This window comes from Canis lupus, chromosome 14 (genome assembly GCF_011100685.1).
Source record: "Canis lupus familiaris isolate Mischka breed German Shepherd chromosome 14, alternate assembly UU_Cfam_GSD_1.0, whole genome shotgun sequence".
In the NCBI taxonomy this organism is placed as follows: Eukaryota; Metazoa; Chordata; class Mammalia; order Carnivora; family Canidae; genus Canis; species Canis lupus.
This window is the reverse complement of record NC_049235.1, coordinates 20,758,123-20,783,662: the sequence shown is the minus strand read 5'-3', so window position 1 is coordinate 20,783,662 and position 25,540 is coordinate 20,758,123. Positions and strand designations below refer to the sequence as shown.

The 25,540-nt window shown below is 39.7% G+C and overlaps 1 long non-coding RNA gene across 1 annotated transcript; it reads left to right on the top strand.

The window, feature by feature from the left end:
• The first annotated feature begins 2,941 nt into the window (after nucleotides 1-2,941).
• LOC119867357 lies at nucleotides 2,942-25,098 on the top strand. Its single transcript, XR_005369393.1, has 3 exons — nucleotides 2,942-3,519; nucleotides 18,667-18,775; nucleotides 24,114-25,098. It is a non-coding gene; the product is annotated as an uncharacterized LOC119867357 (long non-coding RNA).
• The last annotated feature ends 442 nt before the right edge of the window (nucleotides 25,099-25,540 follow it).

Genomic DNA, 25,540 nt, shown 5'->3' with positions numbered 1-25,540 from the left:
TTCAGATCTGTGAGTATTCTTTCTTCAGATGAAAACATATCCCCATGCCCATTTCATGGCCCTTTAATGGAAATGAGCAACTGTCTTTTAATGAGATCTTTCAGTTCCTACCCAAGTGCAAATAAACATTAAAAGCCACTCAAAACCAACAGAAATGTCAGTAGCCTTGAAAAACATGTTGAATATACCAAATGATGTGAAAATGATGTGAGCTGTCTTAGTGATAAATTCAGCAAGAAAATGATAAAGTTTATCAATGCATTATGAGACATCATTTTCGTGTTTACTGCTACCATTTAATGTAATGAAAATAACTTGGGACTCGTTGTCAAATAATGCAATATAGCTAGGAATTATTTATTAGCATACTGTTTTCCATAAATGTAAAAGGATGTTTTAATATCTAAGACAAATAACATATTGAACAGCAAAGTCTCGAGGTTTGTTTTTTTTATTATTATTATCAATTTCATTAAAACTATGCCCTTTAATGCGTTTCTAGCCCAAAAATATATTAGCTGGTAATATATATAGCTAGTAAAATTGCCCTGAACTCAGCCTTTTTCTTTTAAACTCTTTTTTAAGGATAGCAACTTTTGTTTGAAATTATAAATTTGTGATCTGGAAATAAAATAAAAAATTGAAAATAAAAATAAAAGTCTTATACCATGTTCTTAGGCAATCCTCTTTACCTATTTCTTTACAAATGAGTTGATAGCAATAAAAATAAAGTACCATCCTTCTGATATGAAGTCATATAGTGTGAACACACAATATCAATGATAGTAACACATTTGCTCTAATATACCCCATTGCCTGATTATCACCCCAGGGTTAAATTGTTAGGTCAAAGTATGATTTGTGACCCAAAACTGCTGAGCAAGACTGAAGCCTCTTCAGGCAAGGATCAAACAAAGACCTTGACCTCTTTGGTAATGTTGGCCAACCAAAAATTGGGTGGATGGTGGTGCCATGTGTTACCTAATGAGATCTATTAACTCTTTGAGGTCTCTTTGAGAGCACTGCACAGGCTGCCCTTCCCTGAATACTGAGGAGAAGCCAGCTCACTACACATTATAAATAAACACACAGCTTAACGGCTTAACGCAAACTTTGCCCAAAGCGCACACTCAATAATTGTTGAATAAATAAAAAGAGACTTAAGTCATTAAAGTAACAATTAGGCTTCAGATGTTCCCTAGGCAGCCTCTTTCCCCTTCTAAATATTATATTTCATCTTGTGGAAGCAGACGTCCATATGATAATAAACACAAGTACTAACCATAGTTTTAAAAAAGACTTTGAAAACAGTTCTCTGGCTTGCTGGAAAGTAGAGAATGTTTTCCTGCCTTTTTTTTTTTTTCTAGAATGTTTGACAATAGTGCTTTTGTAACTAAAAAATATATCCTGCATTCTGTATAGAGTCAGATGTGATTCTTATTTTTACATAATCTGGATAGTTCCAGGCAGGATTTCACTTACCGTGCACTAATTTTGGGGAAATTATTTTAGGGGTAAAACTTGCCACTGAACCCGAAGAAATGTTTTCTTAACCAAAGAATCTAGGGGTTATAACTTTGACTTGTTTTTTTTAACCATATATTTAATGGCCAAAAATATTTTTTTCATGTTAACTGGACTTTTTTTCTTCTCTCTCTGAACCCTTTCTAAATTGAATATTACATAGGCCAAAAAAAATTTCTGTAAAACTCATGTGGCATTTATTTTTCTAAGGATTTTACATTAATTAATTCATTTTCCCCCTCACAACAACCTATTGTATTATTAACTCCTATGCATAAATGAACTCCTTTTACTCTCACAGCATTGCTAATATTAATGTACTGCCCATTCTACAGATAAGAAACTGAGCCACCAAGATGTTCAGCAAGCTGCCCCTGTAAAGGAACAAAGCTGGGATTTGATTCAAGGCAGTGCACACTGCAGAGCTTCTGCTGTGAATAAACAGTTCTTCTTGGAGGAAGGTACCTGTGAAAAGAATAAGTCAGAGTGATGTTCTAAGGTCATATGAATGAGTGACTCATAGCTAACCTATCAGGGAAGGTGACACTGCCACTGGCTCATCAGCATTGAGCCTACTGACCATCTGCAAGCTCCTGGATTTCTTCAGACCATATTACTGAAAGCCCTTGCCTCCTTGCAGAGCCATCACGAGCTTTGGTTTATTAGATCAGCTCTCACTGTCTACTGAATGACACTTAATCATCATTCTTCAGGCATTGAGGCAATTCACTTACTTGCTCAACAAGCAATCAACAAAGATTTCTTAAGCACCACATATGCCAGGCGCTAGTAATACCCTAATGAATCTCAAGGAATTCTACACTCGAGGATGTTATAGTCCATTTGTGAACATAGAAATTAAATTTGTAAATATTGGTATGTTTTAATATCTATATTCATTTATATTATCCTGAGAGTTAGAGACAAGATTTCTGAGGCAGAGACAAACTATTTGTATTTACTTACAGGAAAAAAAAAAAAAAAAGAAAAGAAAAAAAGAAAGAAAAAATTGCCCGGGTAGCCTACCCCCAGTATTTCCCCCTTCTAAGGTTGTTAGGATGAGAGGCAGATGTTGTATTATACTTGCTGGAGTCGGTCCTATAGGTGGAGAACCTCAAAGGAATAGGAGAGTTTATGGAGAAGAGGGATGGCTGTCTTCCCCTTTGCCCCCCTTTGTAAGGTGTGAGAGAGAACGCTGCTCCCTGAAGTACACACAGTCTCCTTTGGGAGACAATAGGAAGTATACTGGGTTTTTACTCTTTGGAATGTAAGTGAATGTTTCTTTTTTTTTTTTTTTTTTTTTTAGATTTTATTTATTCATGAGAGACTCACAGAGGCAGAGACACAGACAGAGGGAGAAGCAGGCTCCCTGCAAGGCCAAGGCCTGATGCTGGACTCAATCCCAGGACCCCGGGATCACGACCGGAGCCTAAGGCAGACGCTCAGCCAGAGTCACCCAGGTGCCCCTATATGAATGCTTCCAGGGGAGATACAAGACAAGTTTCTCTGAAATGAACTCCACACAAGGGTCTTATTCCAAGAGTACTCTCTGAACATCTTCATGCCTCAGGATGGATTTTACCATCCCTTGAAATAAACAGACACCTCCAGGGAAGCGAGTCTCTTACTATCTTAAGTTTCAAGATCAGGGACACCTGGGTGGCTCAGCGGTTTAGCATCTGCCTTTGCCCCCGGAATTCCGGATCAAGTCCCGCATTGGGCTCCTGTGTGGAGCCTGCCTCTCCCTCTGCCTGTGTCTCTGCCTCTCTCTGTGTGTCTCATGAATAAATAAAATCTTAAGAAAAAAAAAGTTTCAAGATCAGACCTTCAACCCAGGCCCCAGAAAAATTTGGAAAGCAGGGCTGGTGGTAGGGCGAGGGGTTGCCGCCAGTGGAATGGATCAGCAGTTAAAGGGAAGGCAGTTTCAGTGAAAGACAAGCCGGCTGGGTGACGGACATCTGGAGGAGAACTGAAATTGGTAATGAAATGGGAGAGGTAAGTAGAGACCAAACCGTAAAAGACCTAGCCAGCCTCGCATATTTCTTTTACAATCTGGCGGTAAGTCAGGGCACCTGGCTAGTGCCTGCTGGCTCAGTCGGTAGAGCATGCAACTCTTGATTTGGAGGTTAAGCTCCACACTGGGGGTAGAGATTACATAAGAAAAAAAAAATCTGGCAGTTAAGTCTTTTTTTTTTTTTTTCTCCTGGCAGTTAAGACTTGAGAAGAATTTAAGAGGAGATAGTGCCTGATTTCTGGTTGTTGATTTTATTTTTATTTTTTTTCTTTCAAGATTTTATTTAAATTCAAGTTGGTTCACATATAGTGTAGTATTTGTTTTCAGGGGTAGAATTTAGTGATTCATCAATTGCATATAACACCCAGGGCTCATTATATCAAGTGCCCTCCTCAATGCCCATCACCCAATTACTCCAGCCGCCCATAACCCCCCCTTCAGCAACCCTCAGTTTGTTCCCTATATTTAAGAGGTTGTTGTTTTTTAAAATTGCTTGGAGCTACATTGTGTAGAATGGATTTGATAGAAAACAGAAAAATTAGAGGGGGCCTGTGGTATTCACAGGCCGAGACATCAGGCTCACAATTTTTTGTCAGCCATTCTCTCCCTTTTTAGATGTGCCACTCTTAGGGAGATCATTTGCTTAATGGCTGGCAGCTGCAAACATGCATTTAAAGCTTTTAAGAGAATACAATGCACCAGGGAGATTATTATGATAACTATTCCCAATGTTTGCAATGCACTTCAGAGCCATGATCCCCAAGACCCAAACCAATCAAAGAAAGACCCCATTGAAAGAGTCACCCATTTAAACCAAGCAGTGTGCTTAGTGAGCAAGCTCAGTTTCAGCCTCCTCAGAACTGTTTATCTAGGTACAGCAGGTGGTATTGGTCACGGCACAGACACCTTCTCGCTTGCTAAAAGATAATCAGGGGCAATCTTATTATCAAGAACGTTGTTTAGTTACAAAGAGTCTAAGAACTTTTGTTGGGCAGCTATTGCTTTGGCCTCGGATTCTGCAATATTTTCAAGAGTTAAGGAGAGGTTCCTGATTACAGCCTCATTTATATTTACTCCTAATCGGAGCAGTAGGGCTCTGCCAAAGGAAGTGTAACTCGAAGCATGAATTCCTCCTGGTAGTTTCTGGTTCAAACTGTGGCTGGCTTGGGACAGGAAAAGTGACAGTCATGAGGTCACTAAAATTTTACGTATCTATAGACCACGCAAGCAATTTTATTCTCATTACCTTTGCCTTATGTTCTCTTTCTCTCTCTCTCTTTTTAAACAGAGCTGGGGCACAAAGTTCCCCACATTTGAGGTTGTTAACTAGAAACAGGGAAACAGACTGGGGGTTCTCCAGCATCATGCCAGTCTGAAAAGTTACCCCCAATGGCCTGGGAAATACAGATATGGCACCCTCTTTCCCGGCTAATACCATAGTGAAGGAAAGAAAGATACACTCTCTGGATACATTTCACTTAGAGGAGAAAGCCTGAAAAGTCCCCCCAGTCTCTAAATATCCTCTTCAGATTTAGAAAACATTTCTGATGATAAAGTTATTCAATCCTTTCAGGTATCTTGTCGGTTTGCCGCTGGTACAGTACATATATGTAGCAGTATTAACCCCATGGACCCAAGAGACATCCACAGTGAGGGTACAAAAGATACCTTCAGAAGATCTAGAGTCACTGCCAAAGGAATCTACAACCTGCATGTCCCAAGCAGGCAGAAAGCTAAGCCAAGTTCTTAGGATATAAAGTGAGACAAATAAGAAGGCAATAGCTGGGAAAAAATAGGATCAATAACCAACTGGTCTGGATATGGAAAGCAAACAACAACATAAAATCGTATTTCCAATTTCACCTGGGCTTGGGAGTCAATGTATTTACAAAACCTTTTGAGGATCATCCCTGGGTTTAAGAAAATTTTTAAGGGGGATGCCTGGATGGCTCAGCAGTTGAGCATCTGTCTTTGGCTCAGGTCGTGACCCCAGGATCCCAGGATCCTGGGATCAAGTCCCACAACAGGCTCCCTGTAGGGAGCCTGTTTCTCCCTCTGCCTATGTCTTTGCCTCTCTCTGGGTCTCTAATTAATAAATAAATAGTATCTTAAAAAAAGAAAAGAAAACCCACATGAGACTACAGGCAACCCTCTTCAGATATTTTTCACCCCCTGGTCGAAAGCCAAACTAGGGGCCTTAAAGAATTTCTTGGGAGGGGGAGGGACTCCATCCCAGGACCCTGGGATCACAACCTGAGCCAAAGGCAGATGCTCAACCGATGAGCCACCCAGGTGCCCCTCAGGTGGCCTAAGAGGTAACTGTTTAACAGTCTTTTCAGAGTGGAAAGGCAGTTCAGAGAGGATCCCTAGAATGAGCCCTCAGATGAAGGAGGATAGAGGGCAGCAGGCATTCCTCAGTATGATAACCGCCTTCTTATAGTCTTCTTTTAGGTGCCTTTTATCTCTCTCTCACTAGCATTTTGCAAGGAATCTTTTAATGAAACTATTTTAGAATTTTGAAAACTTTTGGAGGCTTCTGCTTGTGAATTTAAAATAAGTATCTCATTCTGTTTGTTTAATTTTGGAACCCTCACTTTCAAGTGCACTTCTTAAATAATCTAATTGGAACATTCCTTATCATGGCCATTGTAATTCTATGTTGTCTTTAGTAAGATTTTGCCATTTTTGTAAATATCTACAGCTCCCAGGTCATCGGTTCTTATACATAAAATAAGTGGTGATGGCTATGGTGACTGCCAGTGATTGTTTTCTACCACCAGGAGAGGGGGATTGGTGGGCATTTTGATAGCTCTGGTTCCTCAAATATGGGTGCTTTGCAGTGAGTCTTTGTTGCAGTGTTCTACAGAGAGGTAGAAAGAGGGCTGTTGAAATGGAAGGTTTGTTCATTATACTCCATCTGTGAGAGATAGGAAGCTTAAAAATTATATTAAATTGTTATTTTTTAAAGATTTTATTTATTTATTTGAGAGAGAGAGAAACTGAGAGAGCACAAGCAAAGGGAGAGAGGCAGAAGAAGCAGACTTCCTGCTGGGCAGGGAGCCTGACTTGGGGCTCAATCTCAGGACCCTGGGATCATGATCTGAGCCAAAGGCAGATGCTTGACCAACTGAGCCACCCAGGTGCCCCCCCAAATTATATTAAATTATAATAAAAAGTGAGAAAGCACTATAAAATGGTATTTAACCAAGTACCATATAGTTCCATACTAAATAAGTAGCAGGGATAAGAAAGTAGATAGATATGGAGATATCAATTATCAAGGGAGCTTCCTAGAAGGAAATAGAACTTTCTACAAGGAAATGAGCTTTAAAGAAGACTGTATATAGGAAAAAAAGATATAAGCAGAGAGCTTAAATGAGAAAAACTGTAAGTACTTTAAAGTCCTAGGGCCAGAATACATATGGTATGTGTGTGTGGGTGTGTGTGTGTGTGTGTGTGTGTAAGTATTGTGTGTGTAAACCTGTAAGTTCTGGAGCTGACAGGAGAGAAACACAATAAAATAAAGGTAATACATTTAATTATGGGAAAATGTGAAATAACATTTGTGATAGGTAAGATGGGTACAGAGTATCAAGGGTCTTGAAAAGTGCAGACATGAACTGACACATGGGAAGAAGCCATAATCGATTTTGACCAAGGAGCTGAATGATCAAAGCAGTATTTTGTAAAAAATTAGAATTACATTTGTATACAGAATAGTCTGGAGAGGAGACAAGTGGTTTTGCAACTGTGCAAAAGTGCCTTTGAAAGTCAAAACATTTTTAAGTTTTTGTAGACCTAAACTGAAGAACTCTCAACAATATATTTTCTTTCTTTCTCCTCAAAGGAATGCTGATGTGGCAAGCAAAATAACTTCAGCATGTCTTTGTACCTTCCTTTTACAAGGAACATTAAAAAACTGCTGTGCTCTTCTAACCTGAGGAGCTCTGTGTATAGGGCTTTTAACTTCTATCTAGGACTTTTATGGTGGGATGTTTTCCTCCACACATGCATACTAGTTATTTTTACTTGGTGTATTAGAAAAACACTTCCAAAAAGAAAATAAAAAACAAAAAAATAAATTCATTTCCACCTTGGTGTTTTATGTCTTTACATCTAGAAATTGATGTGGAATCCCACACTAAGAATACAAACGTGAAGGCAGCCTGGGTGGCTCAGCGGTTTAGGGCCACCTTCAGCCCAGGGCCTGATCCTGGAGACCCGGGATCAAGTCCCATGTCGGGCTCCCTGCATGGAGCCTGTTTCTCCCTCTGCCTGTGTTTCTGCCTCTCTCTCTCTCTCATTCTGTGTCTCTCATGAATAAACAAATAAAATCTTAAAAAAAAGAAAAGAATACAAATGCTAAAAATTGAAAGCCAAAACTTTTAAGATCAGAGGGACTAAGGTTTTAAAACAAAGCCTGTGGACTAATAAAACTCTTTCCCCCAATGGACACAAATTTATCTTATCACACAGTTGTGATCTCTACTAAAGATAATGCAAGAATAAATAATTTTTTTGAACTGCAATGTCAAGAGGAATCCAAGAAGAATTTTATAGTGAGTGGAACACTGAAACAGAAACTTAAGGAATGTTACAGCTTTTCCTAGAAGGGTTTTACTAATGCTGTGGGGGTCCGATTGGGGTTTAGGTGACATTCAAACATGTTTCATCCAAAGGTGGCAGAGATCTAGAGAAATCAGGGTTAAAGAAATATTCAATATAGATACCTCTCTTATTTATTTATTTTTAAAGATTTTATTTATTTATTTGACAGAGAGAGTGAGAGGGCACAAGCAGGGGAGTGGAGTGGTAGGCAGAGGGAGAGGGAGAAGCAGACTCCTCACTGAATAGGGAGCCCAACATGGAGCTCAATCACAGGACCCCGGGATCATGACCTGAGCTAAAAGCAGACACTTAAGCGACTGAGGTGCTGAGCCACCCAGGTGCCCCTAGATACCTGTTTTAATATTGAGAGTAAAGTACCTTTTGACCTTTACATTTAAGAGAGACTCAAATCTACCAGTCTACCAGTCTACCAAATGGCAGCCCGATGAGGCACACATCAGAAAAAACAAGTTCTGCAGGAGAAGCTAGAGGTAATGACATCAGTTCAGGGGTAAGGACCCACAAGAAGGGGAAGATACAATTTTGAAATTTTGAGCGTAGGAGGTTTCTATCACTCATTTGTTCTCAAGTTCGGTTCCATCAAATATACTTTTTAAAGATTAATATTTTAAAAATCCTACTAGTGCTTTGACTTCAACTTTCAGGCATTGGGTTCCATGCTGCATTGCTCTGGAACTCCTCCCTCAGAATATAACTGTGAAGGTCCTCCCCTACTGTTTTGAGTTTCCAGGGGTTGTCATAGAAAGTACCACAACCCGGGTAGCTTAAGCAATAGAAATTTATTGTCTCACAATTCTGAAGGCTGTAAGTCTAAATCAAGGTGTTGAAAAAATTGATTATTTCTGTGGGATGTGAGAGAAGATCTGTTCTATGCCTCTTTCCTAGCTTCTGGCAGCCTTGGAAATTGCTTGGCTGGTAGATGGTGTTTTCCCTGTGTCTTCACATTATCTTCCACCTCTCTGTGCTCACGACTCCCCCCTTTTTATACAGACACAGTCATTTGGGGTTAGGACCCACTCTAATGACCTCATCTTAATTTGATCATCTACAAACACCTTATTTCCAAGTAAGATAGCATTCACAGGTATTGGGGTTAGGACTTCAACATCGTTTTGAGGGGACACAGCTCAACCTGAAACATTCACCATTATCGATCTCATCACCCACCATAATACACTTTTGGCATTGAGAGAGTGCCAGAGCTTCTGACATGGAGCAAATGCAAGAACAGGGCAAGCGTTAGGTGGACCAGGAACAGAGGAATTGCTGGCAACAAGTTCTAATTTTTTAAAAGATTGTGTGGATTAAAATCACTTGGTGAAAAAAAAATAAAATAAAATCACTTGGTGAATATACATGAGCTACTAAGCCCACAAGTTTGAAAAATCTGCACCGAATTTTACCTAACATCTGCTCCACTTAAAATACTACAAATGCTAATTCAATACTTCTCTTAGAGGGGCTCCTGTGTGGTGCAGTCATTTAGGCATCCAACTCTTGGTTTCCACTCAAGTCATGATTGATCAAATCATGATCTCAAGACCATGAGATCAAGCAGCATGTGGGGCTCTGAGCTGCTGAACATGGAGCCTGCTTAAGATTCTTTCTGCCCTTCCCCTGCTCTCTCTCTCCTTAAAAAAACAAAAACAAAACAAAACAAAACTTCTCTTGTAATGTTTTTATTTTCCCCATAGGACCTAGATGTGGCTTTGTTTTTAATCCTTATTTAAAATACAATATGAGGAAATTGGCTTATTTCAGCATAAAATTTTGTTTAGTTTGAAAAAGAAGACAGTTGCTTAAAAAAATCTTATTAAAACTTGAGTTGTTGGGGTTTTTTTAATCCCCCAAAGAGAAAGAAAAGTACTTTATTCATCAAAAATATGCCACTGGGAAGATACCGTAATTAAACCTTATTTAGGGGTAACAACCAACAGCGATGAAGACATTTAACTCTCTAGAAAGTTTTAGAAAACCTCATTTGAAGGAAAAGCTCCAAAACTTGGCCCATTCTTCTCTTTTCTGCCAGAAAAGAAGGCACTGAGTGTTTGAACTCTGACCTTATAAATATAGGAGCCAAAGTTCCTGAAAAACCAGGTTCACAATGTTATACAACTAAGAGGTTGAGAGGCTTTTATCAGAATCCAGGTCCCCTGATCCCCTACTTGGTGCTACCAGTCCTGTGTTCCAAAACTCCCCAGACTTACAGAGCAGTTCCTTGACTATTACAAGCATTCTTATTTGTACCAGTTAGGAATGGTTTCAGCATTATAACCACAAAGTAGACTCACTGTATCTTAGATAGGGTTTGGAGGATGGGGGGTTTGTTATGGTCTTGGTTTGGTTTGGCTTTTGCTTTGTTTTCTTTTTCCATAACCCAAATTCTGGAAATGGAATCCAGAACAGGGATAGTGATTCGATCATGTCATTAGGAATCAGGTTTTTTTTCTACTCTGCCCTTCTCAGTAAGTTGACTTTTTGTCCTTATTTTGATTACTTCAAGATGGCTCTCACAGCACCCGGCTTCCTGTGTGTGGTTTAGGTTGAAAGAAGTAATCATGGTGCCAGTGAGCTACCTTTTCCTCTCTGTTGTTTTCATTAGGGAGCAAAGACTTACCCAGAAGCCTCCAGCTTATCCTTTCTTTTGGTCAGATCTCAGTCACATGGCCACCCTTGGTTTTACATGAGGACAGGAAATTGAGTATATGGTGAAGGGACATAAGATCATTGTGATTTATTTAGACTGGAGCTAAAAACATCCTGACACTGAACTAAATCATGGTTCTGTAAGCAAGGAAGAATGAGGAAATGGCCTTAGAGTTAAGTGTCTGCCAGGATAACCTGGAGGAGTATGTCAGAAGGCTCTTGAAAAATCCTTAAATGATAATCTATCATTGGAGGCTGAAAACACAACAGAAATATGATCAAAACAATTAGCTAAAGGAGCATAGGTACTCTTTATCATTTTGGAAAACACAAGAAATAACACTGGATAAAATTAGAGTCACAATAACAGCAAATATTGACTAAATTAATAATAGTATTAATATGGACACAAAGTAAGTATTTGCTGATCCTCAATAGGCATTTGGCAACACACATTTATTATTATTTTTTAAGGATCTTATTTATTCATTCATGAGAGACAGAGAGAGAGGTAGAGACACAGGCAGAGGGAGAAGCAGGCTCCCTGCATGGAGACCAATGTGGGACTTGATCCCAGGACCCCAGGATCATGACTCAAGCCAAAGGCAGATGCTCAACCACTGAGTCACCCAGGTGCCCTGCCATCACACATTTAAATGCTGAATGGAATCATTTCAACAACTGGCCATATGAACAATTTTATAGTATCTGGAATGGAGCTTTGAAAACTCTAATGTCCTTACAAATCATGTAAGAATATCATTAAAATGTAGATTCTGATTTGGTAGGTCTGGAACAGGACCTGAAACTGAATCTCTAACAATGTTCCAGGTGATGCTACTACTTCTGCCTCATGGGCCGTACTTTGAATGGCAAAGATCTAGAGAACAAATTATATCTTTTTAATTGTTTCATCAGGATCAATATGAAGTTTACTTTTGGCTGAGAGTTTTGCAAATAATTGTCCTTGCTTTTGGTAAGAAGTATAAAGATAGGGCCCTGAAATGTTCATATGTTCATAAAGATGATTTTTGACTAATAACTTGCTACAAACATCATTTGTTGCTGTTTTTCACATAGCTTCAGTTTCTTTCTTTCTTTCTTTTTTTTTTTCATAGCTTCAGTTTCAATCAAGTACCAGATACAAGTGCTCTTTCGTCTTCCTGTTGTTGGAAAAAATCCATGTCCGTTAGAATTCCAAATGCTTTCTAAGGATGGAGAATCCTTTCAATGGATGCCAAAACCCCTTGTTCTGTGGGCACCTTGATAGGTCTGGCTTTAAGGTTTTAGCCAGAAGACTTTTAGATGAAGACCAATTACTTAATACTTCTGGGTTGACTGGCATTAGCACACCTTCTAAATAAAGTAGGAAATTAGGGGAAAGTTGTTCTTTATTCATCTGCATGCAGATGCAGCAGTTTTAAAATGAACTTTTAGGGTAGCCCAGGTGGCTCAGCAGTTTAGTGCCGCCTTTGGCCTGGGGCGTGATCCTGGGGTCCTGGGGTCAAGTTCCATGTCGGGGTCCCTGCATGGAGCCTGCTTCTCCCACTGCCTGTGTCTCTGCCTCTGTGTGTGTGTGTGTGTGTGTGTGTGTGTGTGTGTGTCTCATGGGGAAATAAATAAAATCTTAAAAAAAATTTTTTAGTCACCTGCTAGGTAGGGCCAGGGTAGGGGAGAAGAGGTCATAATAAGGGATCAAGGTCTATGAGAAGGACATTAGGGATTACGCAGAGCACACAGGCTGATACAGCTCCCTAGCATTCACCTCTCCAGAGTGTACTGAAAGCCCTCTCCAGGGCTTTCCCTCATCAGCAGCAGAGCGCTAAAATTAAACACCATGTCTTTTCTTGTTTGGGGCTGATAAGGTCCTTGATATGGTGCATGTTTTGTGGAGGATCTCTTCTTTTAATATTTGGTATTACTTCTCAAATGCACTTGGTACCTTCATGGTTCTGTGTTTCTTCATGGGTAGCATCTATATGAACATGGGCTGAGAGCAACAATCAGATTTAGTAACTGTGGCCACTGAATTGCACAGCATCTAAGAGGTAGACTTCATCATTCTGTCTGGTATGGACTGAATGTTTGTGTGCCCCTTCAAATTCATATGTTGAAACCCTAACTATTACTGCAATGCTGTTTGGAGATGGGGCTGTTGGGAAGTGGTTACAGGAGGTCCTGAGGGGGAGGGCTTGTGATGGGATTAGTGATCCTATCAGAAAAGGAAGATCTCCTCACAGAGGAAAGACCACATGAGGACAAAGGGAAGAGATGGCTGTCATCAAGCCAGGGAGAGAGTTCCTACCACATACCAAACTCCACTAGACATAGAATCGTGGACTATCCTGCCTCCAGAACTATGAGAAAACAATTTTTTGTTGTTTGAGCCATTCAATCTATGGTATTTTGTTATTACACTCAGAACAGACCAAGACAACACACACTCTCTCTGTCTCATTCAATCTTTCTCTTTCTCTAAAGACCTCACTAGTCATTTCCACAGAGCAGGATCTACTCTAACTGGTTTAAGCAAAAGAGATTTTTTTTAAAAGATCATTAAAAGGCTTACAAATTAGTGAAGAGAAAAGCCCGTTGGGTTGAGCAACCAGGAGAACTTTCCAAAGCCACACCACAGAGTAGGGCCTCCAGGAGCTGCAGATGCTGCCACGACAGGAGATATGATCACAGCTACTAGACTATGCACCTGCTGCTACTGCAGTTGCATTTTGTAGCCCTCTCTCCACTTCTCACAAGTTCCTCATGAGTGTATCTCTTTGGCAGGACCCAAATCATAACCAGAACACTAGCTGCACTAGAGACTGAAAAGTGTTATTTTTAGCTTTCCAGCATCTACAATTTATAAAGGAGGTTGAAAAGATTATTGAATAGGTAAAACCATAATACCAGCCATAATAAGCACAATAAAATGGCACACATTTCAAACTCACTCAAATCAACCTATGAGTCCCTTGATGGAATGTCATCCAAATCACACACTAAGTCACACATTTGTCTAGACCCCATTCTCTAGACATGCTTAGGTTTTCATCATCCATTTTCATCTCTGCACCATTTTCATCTCTGTACCTCTCAGGCAACTCAGATCCTTGATGACTCAATCATCTCCATCCCAGAGTCCTATTTGCCCTGATTCCTGATAAAAGCAGGCCAACAATGGTTGACTGGGCTCATCCCATTCCAATGGTCATAAAACTCTGAAGACATCATGTAACACTCTGGTTATCTCAGTATCCCCTGCAAACTGTGGGAGGAAAGGCCATCCTTTGACATGGGCTCCATTACTCTCATCATGGTAGACACCACAGCGTTTCTGACGATTGAATCCCAACCCAGCAGCTGTCTGGAGGAAAGACCAGACACTTAACACATGGGAAAATTAGAGATGAGAAACAGAAGACCTAAGAAGTCAGTAGAGAAATTCTTTGTCCTTCTTTCTACCAAAGGACTTTCTGAGATGTTCTGTATGACTGAGCAATCTTTTGAATTTCCTATAACTAGAAGTCAGTAACATGATTTTTTCCTTGCTTATATCTTTACTTCCTCACTCTTGCTTCTCTGGGATTACACTCCTCCAGAAAGCATGTGCTCATATAATGAACCTCACACTGTCTTCTCAGGTACCTGGATTAAGATAATACATTTGCAAATAGTATTCTCTGCAGTGTGGAAAGACGTTTCCTCCTTACTAAACCACATTCAACTTCTCCTCAAAATCTGGCTCAAAACATACCCCTTTACTAGCCATTTCATTACTTCTTGTCATATCTCCTCCCCTCTATTGTTTCCTGTATGTTTTCTGTAACTATATTAACTTGTGCTTTTCTTCACTTTATTTTGCATGTACTATGTATGATTTTCCTCCTTCCTCAAGCTGTTAAAAGAATGGACTGTCTCTTTTTTAAGATAAATTTTCTCAGTTGCACTTAATAAAAGGAATCTACCACAAGAGGGTGTCCAATGTGGTGTGATGGCAGAGATGAGGCACCCATTTACCCTCCTGCCCTTTCCTGTCTCCATCGCATTTCTGGCAAGCCCACTTTGCCATCCTGAGGCAACCCCAGACTTTCCAGGGCCAATCTGTTGCACCTCCCTCCCTGGTCCTACCCTACAATTGCAATTATCCTCTTCTTTGCATGTTGTTTTTGCTCCATTGCCCAGCCTCCAAAGACAACAAACTTAGTAACTTAGTTACATTCTTGATTGTTCAGCTGATAAACAATTATGCCAAGTGAATACTGACTAGTGGGAAGACTCCTTGGGTGTGTTCATGTATGTAAGGATATCCTATAAAGAGTTGCCTTAAGCCAGTATGTACTTATCCTTAAAATGTAATTTTGACACTAGTGGCTTAATGGAGAAAAACTTTCTGAGCAAGATGATTTTAATTCGTGTTTGCAGTGTAGGTTTTCAACATTCTAGAACCCACGCTACTCATTAAGTACCAAAGTACTGATATTTTATTGGAGAGATGTCGTTATTTCAGTATCTAAAGAAATTTGTCGTCTGAATTATTAATGCTTTGAGAAGTACTTAGAGAGTTAAGTCCAGCATTAAAAGGGAGGCTTTATCTTTCAAGGTGTCTGGATAGTAGGAGAAAGACTGCGACACTAACCTAGATTTTCCCAGATCAAATTCACTCTAGTTCTCCTTCTTGAAAGAAACTGGGTTTTTTCTTTTTAGCCTTCTGGGAATACATAAAAAAGAGCTTCCTGGAAGAGAATTATAAGGAACAAAGACTCAGTCTTAACCTTCAAGATATCAGCACTTTGAGTGGGGTCAGGTTGATGGCGAAAACAATCAGTATTTAAGGATGGAAACTCCTTACCTGTCTGATTGATTTGTTTTGTTTGTTTGAACAAAGGCTGTTTCACAGCAGAAGCTAAGAACCAGGCATCTTACAAATTGACTGCCTGGCCTTAGTAACAAAAACTACAGCTCCCTGTCACTGGAAATGTTGAAGTCTTTATGAAAAATAAAAATTTCTAAAGATGTTTTCATATTATCAGATAAATGTGAGATTATTTGTCAATAAAAAATTCAGAGGAAGATACTTGGATTTAGTTTATATTTATCTTTTCACTATTCCCCCAACCAGTATACAGCATGAAAGAGCTTTTCTAGAGGCTGGAAATATGTGTCCAAACACTAGGCTTACCATTAAAGATCACACCACTGATACACCTTCTTCTTAAGATTATACTTGTCAAAAAAACAAATAATTAAATTCATTTTCAATATTCAAGATTGATTTTCTTCATTTTATGTAATAGTTTATTTTGTATCCTTATTTTTATTGCTCTTTTCTTGCCAATAATATATGTTTAGTATTTATGTTTTTGAGATTTAAGTTTATTCAATGTTATGTAATATATGTTATACATTTTATATGCAAAATATACCGAATTTCAACAATTTAAAAAAATTTTCTTAGTTCTAAACACTTTTGAAATAAGCTATGGGTATTCATACCAGGATATCAATGAATTATGAAATGAATATGAAAATAGTATTCTTTTTACACTGGCTGTTTCTTAAGTAACTTTAATGCAAAATAATCAATATGCTACATTTTGAGAGTGGCCTGCCTTTGACTCCACACCAGCCTATCATCCTGCTCCAAAGGTGTTATCATAATTTTCTGTGGCTCTTTTTAATACTGCCACATAAATGACCACCAGGTCTGCTTGGCCAAAGGTGCAAGTGAATGTTCGTGTGTTGTCTTATCTTCCATTCACAGAGCACCTCCAGTTTGTTGAGCTCTTTCCATTTGTCAGCAATTTTTTTGGACACTGTGACCTCAGCAGGTTCAAACTCCATAGTGTTCTTTTTCTCCAATTATGGCTTTAAAACATGCTCCATCAACTCTCCCCTTCTCAAGACTTGATGGCAACGCCAGCACCACCCACTTCAGTTTCTCAACCAATTGAAATGGCCATCTCCTCCCATTCCCAAGGACTGGCTTGAGGCAAGGATATGAGCAGGGAGCGGGGGCTTCTCTTGATGCTTTCCCTCTACAACTGCCTTCTTCTGGGTCCCTTTCAATGTTGAAGATAGGAAGACAGAATTTGCAAAGGGAGCAAAAATGCTTTTACTTACCAGCTGCCCTTGTGATCTCTCCTCTCCTCCGTGGCAACCATCTAAATGTAGCACCTCCTGGGAGATACGTGATGATTCCTTGAAAGGCCCTTTGGAAGCCTTTTCCTGCCTGGCCACTTCCCATGGGAAATCAGCTCCAGTGGATCTTTTCCCCTCTCCCTGGTTCCCATTCCTGTGTAACTCACCCTGTGTAGACTTGCTGCTGGGGTCTCTTATCTCAGTAAATCACAGTTTAGGGTGGGGTTCACACACACATCACAATAATTCAAGCCTTTCATGAGGTCCACTTGACCTGTAGAAGACTCTGCATCTTTTTCCTGCCAGATAATGGGAATGTGTGTCCTATTCCCTTATTGCTTTTTTTCTTTACCCCACATTCTCTCCCTAGATCTCTTTCCCACAGCCCGAGCAGGCATGAAGGGCAGCTCAGAAAATCCATTACATAAGTAGATATCCAACTGAGAAATGAGATTCCAGGCTCAACCTCCTGCTGGCACCCCTCTCCAATCCATACAAATCATCCTTTTGGAATACCCCCATTGGCTTATTTTAAAAAGAATGCCCCCCAAGAATGGAAGGAGAAGACAGGGAACTCTTTCTGAGGCTGAAGATCGCAATTGGGCAGTCCTCTCAAGATTGGATTAGTGGGTAGAGAATGATGAGAGGGCAGCAAAATGAATTTGCTTCTTAATAAATCACAATCATCTGTCCTCGAATGATCATCTACCTGTTATGAGATAATAAGAAAAGTCCCACTCTATATCTTGTCACACATACAGTGCATATGAACTCCACACACAGGTGTTGTTCTGTCTTAGGAAGGTGAAGCCCAAAGAATAATTAATGTTACACTATGAGAGCAGGGAAATTTCCATCACCTCACATCATGCTTGGCACATAATAGGGCTCAATAAATATTTATTGAATAAATAAATAGTGTGAATAAATAGCCCTAGGTCATGCTTAGGAAATGACTGAATGGCATTCAAATTCAGCTCTTTTTACCCATCAAGACCTCCCTAAATCAAGTATCATCCTCACACCAGCACTCAGCCCAGTGTCCTAAAGGCTCCTTTGGTCTGATGCAGACATTTCTTTTAGTGAAAGATCTCATTTCTCTCCCCATATTGGAATCTGGCCCCATGAGAGATCCATCCACTTACATGTGAAACCAATTAGCAGGCCCCAAGCCCGGAATGAACTTATCCTGCCTGGGCTTGGCTTTCTATATTTTGTAGTTGCATATGGTTGGTGAGATCTCTCCGTGATACAATCCTTCACAGTCACGAAGATCATTCTCCCCTGGGCTTTTCTATTTTCAGTTGCTTAAGAAGCAATTGGATCTATGTGACATTTATCATCTCTTAATTACTGTAGGTTCTCAACTTCAGGGCTATAAGGGGTGATTAGTTACTTGTGGGAACTTTAAGCTCAAAAAGTATTAGATGGGTGGATGGATGGATGGGTGGAGAAATTGGGGGGATGCCTACAGGTCAGGTATTTGACACCATGTGAAGCTTCTTGGTTAATGTCAATTTCACAAACCAGATAAGAAGGTGAATCTGAAAAACTTAACAGAACTAAGCAAACAAACAAACAAAACACAAAAAACAAAAACAAAACAGAACTAAGCAAATAGTTTTCAAAGAAGAAGCCATTCCCTATACAAATATGGGGAATATATGAAAAACTCGCTTAAATATATTTATCTAAAAACTGGCACTTGATTCTTATAGGTGTTATTATAAAGGAAGAAGAAATTCTAAATATTTGGTTTTAGAACTGGGTCTTGATGGAGACACTGAGGATTTGGAAGACTCTGGAAGAGAGTTGGAGAGACATCTGGTTAGTACCTGTGAAAGAAGATAAATTTTTCTCTTCACTTTGCTTGCACTGGCTAGATTTCAAGTAACCTTTGTATTTCTTGCTAGAGCTAGAACAGAGGGCTAACTTGGGAGAACAGCACTTGGACTCTGCCTGTACCTGTTAAAAATGGGCAAAGTTGGTGGTTATTCTCCTGGGTCCTAACTCCAAGGTCCATAGCCTGAACCACTGATATATAAAACAAATGAAACTAGAAGAAACATATTTGCACTTGGCTTTGGATAGCATAATTAACATTTGTCCAAAGATGTACAGTGGCCTCTAGTAATCACTTAAAAACTACCCTATGGGTTGAGAAGTGCAAGGAAACAGTCCGTAGGCTTGGCTGGGAAGGCTAGAGGAGCAAGGAGGGGCGGTGGCAACCCAGCACCACACAGTGTCCCCTTCTGCAGCAGCAGAGAGGCCTTGGTGTCTGTTCTTGGCATTGATTTGACTCTCTCATAAGTTTCTGGCAACCTCCCAGAGAGAACAGCATGTTCCCTGCTGAGTGTAGAAAGGGCTTCAAAAACATGTTTGTGTGTGAAGCCTAGTAGGCAGGGCCTGGCTTAGTCACTCCATGTCATCTAGGCGGTTGCCTTTCTGGAGTGTCAAGAGGAAGTCTTTGGCTCAGACCCTCTGTGCAGCTCTTCACAAGCTGGGCTGGCCCTTGGGTTCGGGCTGGGCACATTGCTGGTGTTTCTGTGATGCCGATATCAATTTTTAGGGAACCTGAATGTTCCTGCAGACCATGGTCCAAAGAATATTCTGTTGCAAGGAGTAAATGTAGATTGAGTTTCAGCTAACCTCCTATTATGGTTACAAAGGCCTCCTTTAGAAACTTGCACCTGTTTCCCAGAGTGAGAGCTTCCGGCTGGGCATGATTACTCATTGTGTGGGAGCTAAGATAACACAGATTAATGCCAGCTCTGGGTACTACCAGTTTAAAGAGACTGACTCACTCCTTGCTCCTCATACTACCTTTTCAGGAGAGTGAGGTCTGAGCAGAAGAAGGGATTAGTCAGTCTGGCCTACGGGACCCTTGGAGGGGGGGGGGTTGCTGGGGTTTCGAGAAAACAGAAGAGGGATTATCAGGATGACTGGGAGCTCCTGGGCCCCAGAGGCAGGCGACCTAGGTCTACTTGTCTTCGACTCTAAGAGCAAACAGCAGCCAGAATACTGTGAACTATCTTGGGGAAACTGTTATAGATCATAAGATTTTATCATTATAAACGTATTCTTGTAAACAAGGTGGGGTCCAGAAAAATGGAGTTTGCTGTAGATCTTTCTGAAATTGAACTATTGAAATTTTTCCATCTTCGAATATACCTAGCAATTTCTCCTACCACTTCTAGCACACCTCTCCTAGTATGGTCTGCACTGTAGTTTGCTGATGCACAGTCTTTCTACACTCCCCACCCACCCTTTGACCGATGCCCCTCACCCCATAACCTGGAAACTTGCTCCTATGTGTCTCAGCTTTTCCAGTCTTCTTCCTGTTGTCTCTTAGCCCTCAAATTCAACATGTCCCATTAATCTTGTCATAAGGAACAGTCTAGAATACTGATTTAAAAAAAAAAAGAAAACATACCCATTAGTGTGGGACAGATAGAGCTTGAGTCCTGCCTATACCTCTTAAATAACTATGTTGTCTTGGGCAATTGCATAACTCCTGTGTACTATAGTTTAATTGTCTGGAAAATACAAATAATAGTACTTTCCTCATAGGGTTGTAGTGAGAATTAAATGAGTTGAAACATATAAAATGATTAATACCATTACATTTGTAATATTAGATTTGTCTTAAATAATATTCAAAAGAATGAAGGAAAGAACACTTTTAATGGTGAGTCCATTATTTAATTGGTCAGATAACAAAAAAAATAATAATAATAACCAAAAAAAAAAAAGTAAAAATGTGAAATACAGAATTTGAGAAGCCAGAGCTGAGTAACAATTTTGACAGTTACTAATTAGGTGACTTTGGTCAAGTCAAGATTAACTTTTCTAATCTTCATCTCCTTACATATAAAATAGGGATAGTGCTAATAGCTACCAATTGTTAGCCGGTGACTATGTGTTAAGCATTATACTAAGTACTTTATAAGCATTATAAATAACTAGACAGAAATTAAATAATCATATCAGGACAATCACTGATGACAGATGATATAATATTCTTTTATTTATTCATCATATAGTTTAATTTCAAGTGACTACTAAATGCTTGAAGTTGAGATTCAAAAGGGAACAAATTGTGAAATATTTGAATAGGCAGTCCACCAAAGAAGAAACATGAATAGCCAACAAACACATGAAAGCTGTTTAACATCTTTAGCCCTCAGAGAAATGTGAATTAAAACTACAAAGACCTGTGAATAAAAATAGCTAAAATTAAAAAGACTGATACCACTAAATGTTGACAAAAATATATAGCAATCAGAACTCTCATCTATTGCTGATGGGAGTGAAAAAATGTACATCACTGTGGGAAATTGTTTGGCAATTTTTATGAAGTTAAATATATGCCTACAACTGACCTTTCGATTCTAATCCAAGATATTTACTCAAGGGAATGGAAGAGCGTCCACAAAAAGACTCGAGAAGAATGTTTATAGCAGATTTGTTCACTGTATTAGCCAAGGCTTTCCAGTGACACAGAACCAATAAGGCATAAGGAGACCTTCTTCTTCTTCTTCTCCTTCTTCTCCTTCTTCTTTTCTTCTTCTTCTTCTTCTTCTTCTTCTTCTTCTTCTTCTTCTTTCTTCTTCTTCTTCTTTCTTCTTCTTTTTTGTAGGAAGAAACAGAATTCATTCAACAAATACTTGTTGGGCTGGTGCTGAGTATTCAAAAGTGAATAATGACAGACAAAGGCCCAGCCTACATGGGTCACCAACTCTGGGCTACACATTAGAACATTTAAGGTGCTCTAAACGTATAAGGAGAGAGAGAGAGAGAGATTTATTTTAAGGAATTGACTCATGTCATTGCAGGGGTCAGCAAGCTGGAGACCTAGAGAAGAGTTTATGTTTTCCTTGTGAGTCTGAAGGTAGTCTGGAGGCAGAAAAAGACTGAGGTCCCCAGGCATTTTCTGATAAGACCTTTCACTGATTGGATAAGGCCCACCCACATTATGAAGGAAAATTCACCTCTATAATATGGAGTATTATGAGTCTGAATAAACTCAAAGTCTGCTGATTTAAATGTTAACCACTGCCAAAAATAAATAAATAAATAAATAAATAAATAAATAAATAAATAAAGATAGATAGATAGATAGATACATCTTCACGGCACTATCAAGATTGGTATTTGACCAAATATCTGGGTACCATAGCCTACTCAAGTTGAAACATAAAAGTAATCATCACAGTGATCATTATCTCAAACTGGAAATAACCCAAATGTCTATCAGCAGGAGAATGGATAAACAGCTTGTGTACATTCACATAATGAAGCATTGCTAAGAAATAAAGAGGTATAAACTACTGACATACACAAAAACATGGATGAGTCTCAAAATGGTACGTTAAGAGAAAGAAGTCAGACACAAAATGGTATATACTGTATAATTCCATTTCTGTGAAGTCCAAGAAATAAATCTAACGTTTGGTGACAGAAATAGTATAGTGTTGCTTATTGGAGGTGAAGGTTTACTGGAAAGAGACAGAAAGAAACATTCTGGGGTAATAAATGTGTTCTTTATCTTCATTAAAGTAATGATCATACAGGCATATATGCTTGTGTAACTTCATCCAATTAAATATTTAAAAGTTATGTATTTTGCTGTGTATAAATTTTACCTTAATTTAAAAAAAACTGAAGAGATTACTATTCCTTCCAGTCTAGTTGGGGGGACAGATATGCAGACAGGTATTTTTAACATGATATGACAAGCAAGGCACTCAACCTAATGAGCTTATTAAGATTTTTAAGAGTAAGTTGATGGTGGGTGCTGATATTTTTTTAAAGCACCCTAAATGTTCTAATGTATAGCCCAGAGTTGGTGACCCATGTAGGCTGGGCCTTTGTCTGTCATTATTCACTTTTGAATACTCAGCACCAGCCCAACAAGTATTTGTTGAATGAATTCTATGTTTCTTCCTACAAAAAGAAGAAGGAAGAAGAAGAAGAAGAAGAAGAAGAAGAAGAAGAAGAAGAAGAAGAAGAAGAAGAAGAAGAAGAAGAAAAGAAAAGAAAAGAAAAGAAAAAAAGAAAAGAAAAAGAAAAGAAAAGAAAAGGAAGAAAGAAAGAAAAAAAAAAAGGACCCCGTGCCAGTAATTGTCACCTGCCTTCTAATTTGGCCACCTTTCTATTTACATAACACCTGACCATGAGGCTGTGAGCACTTTGAGAATAGAACCCAGAGATGACAAATAGATTTCAGCTTGCCTATCCATTCCAAGCTGATGACCCTGACACTCTTGATACTGTGTTGAGGGGGACTCTGAGGCTGAGTCTGGCCTCAAAAGGAGAGAATACCTCGATTTGTCAGTATTTCCTGCCAAAGGTGTAAAGTGATGTAAAGTGACATGCCACACTTTTGCCATCCCAAGAAGCTCAGATTGAGCACCATGTAATACCTACATAAGAAAGGTAGGCAAAAAGAGGGAGAGAGAGAGAGAGAGAGAGAAGAAGGAAGGAAGGAAGGAAGGAAGGAAGGAAGGAAGGAAGGAAGGAAGGAAGGAAGGAAGGAAGGAAGGAAGGAAGACAGGATATACACATTGAGGGAGTACACGTTAAATGAGTCAGTCAGCCCAAGGCCAAAAAAATATTTAAGGAATATTGAAAACCAACTCAAATATCAACACATTGCAAGATGGTCAGTCTGTTTGATTTATTTGGTTGTGTCCAGGGTCTACAGGTGTACAGATTTCCTTCTGTGGGCTGCAACATACTGATGGCATATCATTGACTAGAGCTCTCCATACATTCCACTCACTTCCATTTGCTAGATATGTGTGTGTGTAAACTTTGCTGGCCTGTGTGGGGTCTAAGACTCATGCGGCTGATTCCTTTGTTAGTCTGTGTGGCCAGCTATTCTGCTAGATTATCTCAGGAAGTAATTCTATCATGCTTTTCCTAAAGGGAGTGCCTCTGGGACCCTTCTGCTGGCACAGTTTGATTTCCCACATTGGGATGCCAGGCGCCCAGGTAGGATGACCAGGAGGAGCCAGGGTAGGCAGGCCAAAGCTACAGGCCTCGTCTGGGAAGCTTTTCTCCTGGTTTCTTGGGAAGTTGCTCCTTCTACCTTGGTCCTGATCTCTCCTCTGTAATCTATGGCTGAAAAGGAAACTAACTCTTCAATAATTGTGGCTTTCAGACCGAGAATATAAAATCGAAGAATTAAGAGGGAGAAAGAAGCACAAAATTCCCCTAGTTTCTGGATGGCTGAAATGTCTCCTTTGCAGAGGACACACAGTGTGACGGTTCCTGGGAACACACCAATATGGCCTCTGTATTGCTCACACTAAGATCCTGGCCGAGCAAATAGAAGCCAAAACACACACCGAAGAAAGAAGACAAGGGACATGAAGTGAATGGAATTATTAATGAAACTGTCTATCCCAGTGCTACACAGAGAAATTACATGCAGTGTTTGTCCTTCCAGATTATGTAACCAGAGGACAGAAACCTGTGGTTCTAGGGTCTCTTCCTGATTCCCAGACCTCTTCCCAGCGAAGAGTAGAGCAGATTTGTCCGAAACCGTAACCAGAAGATGAATAAAAGTTGCCACAGAGTAAATACCCTTTTGCCTTCCTTGAACATTCCTGTTTAATTTTCTCCAGGGCTGTATTTTAGAAGGGAGAGTTGCAAGTTAGTTCCATCCTCAGCACTGATTCATGGCAGTGAAAGTTCTACACTGCCCCCTTTAGGCCAAACTACCAAGAGCGGGAAACCAAAATCAAATGGGCTTGGAACAGTTTGCCATAAGACAGCTTGTCCACAGGAAAATCATCGTAGTTAAATAAAATACAATAAAAGCCACAAGTCTCTTCTGTTTGTGCACATGAATGTCTTAGAAACTGTATGCCCTCCGGCATCCTCTACATAATGCCCTCCCCTCCACACACATACATAGAGGCCCCAGGGAGCATCTGAGCATCCACTGGGTGGGGTTCCACTACATACAGGACTCTGCTTCAGATGCTTTGCATGCATCGTTTCATTTTCTTTCCAAAAGAGCCTTGTAAATTAGATAATCTCTTCCATCCAAATAAAGAAATTGACACTTGGGTTAAGAAACTGGCTCAAACACACAGAGATGTTAAACAGCACAATCCAGATTGAAATCCCGAACTATTGAATTCCAAAATCCATATTTTCTCCCCTGAGTGGCACTGCCTTGCTTACAAATGGGAGCAAACACTGCAGTTTCTTTGTAAGTATCTTTATTGTAGAACTACCCAAAGATTACTTAGAAACCATTTGTGGCTGCCTAAGCTTTCCCTGGTGGATCATCCTAAGAGGTCTCTCATCCTTGCACAGACATCAGCAGTATTGGGAGTTCTGGGGCCCCTGAAGGATGGTGACCATGTTAGTGCTTCTGTAAAGAATTTATCACTTGGACACTGCCATGACGAAAACTATATGCAGTCCTAGAACTTCAAATTTTGCTTCTGTTCCTCCATCGTCTTATGTGTTGGTAGAAAGTTTGTGCAGTTTAAAAAACCCATTCTTTAGCTTTTTTGGTATTAAAAAAATGCAAGTCTATATAGTCATTTCTTTGGTTGAGTAAATCATTCTATA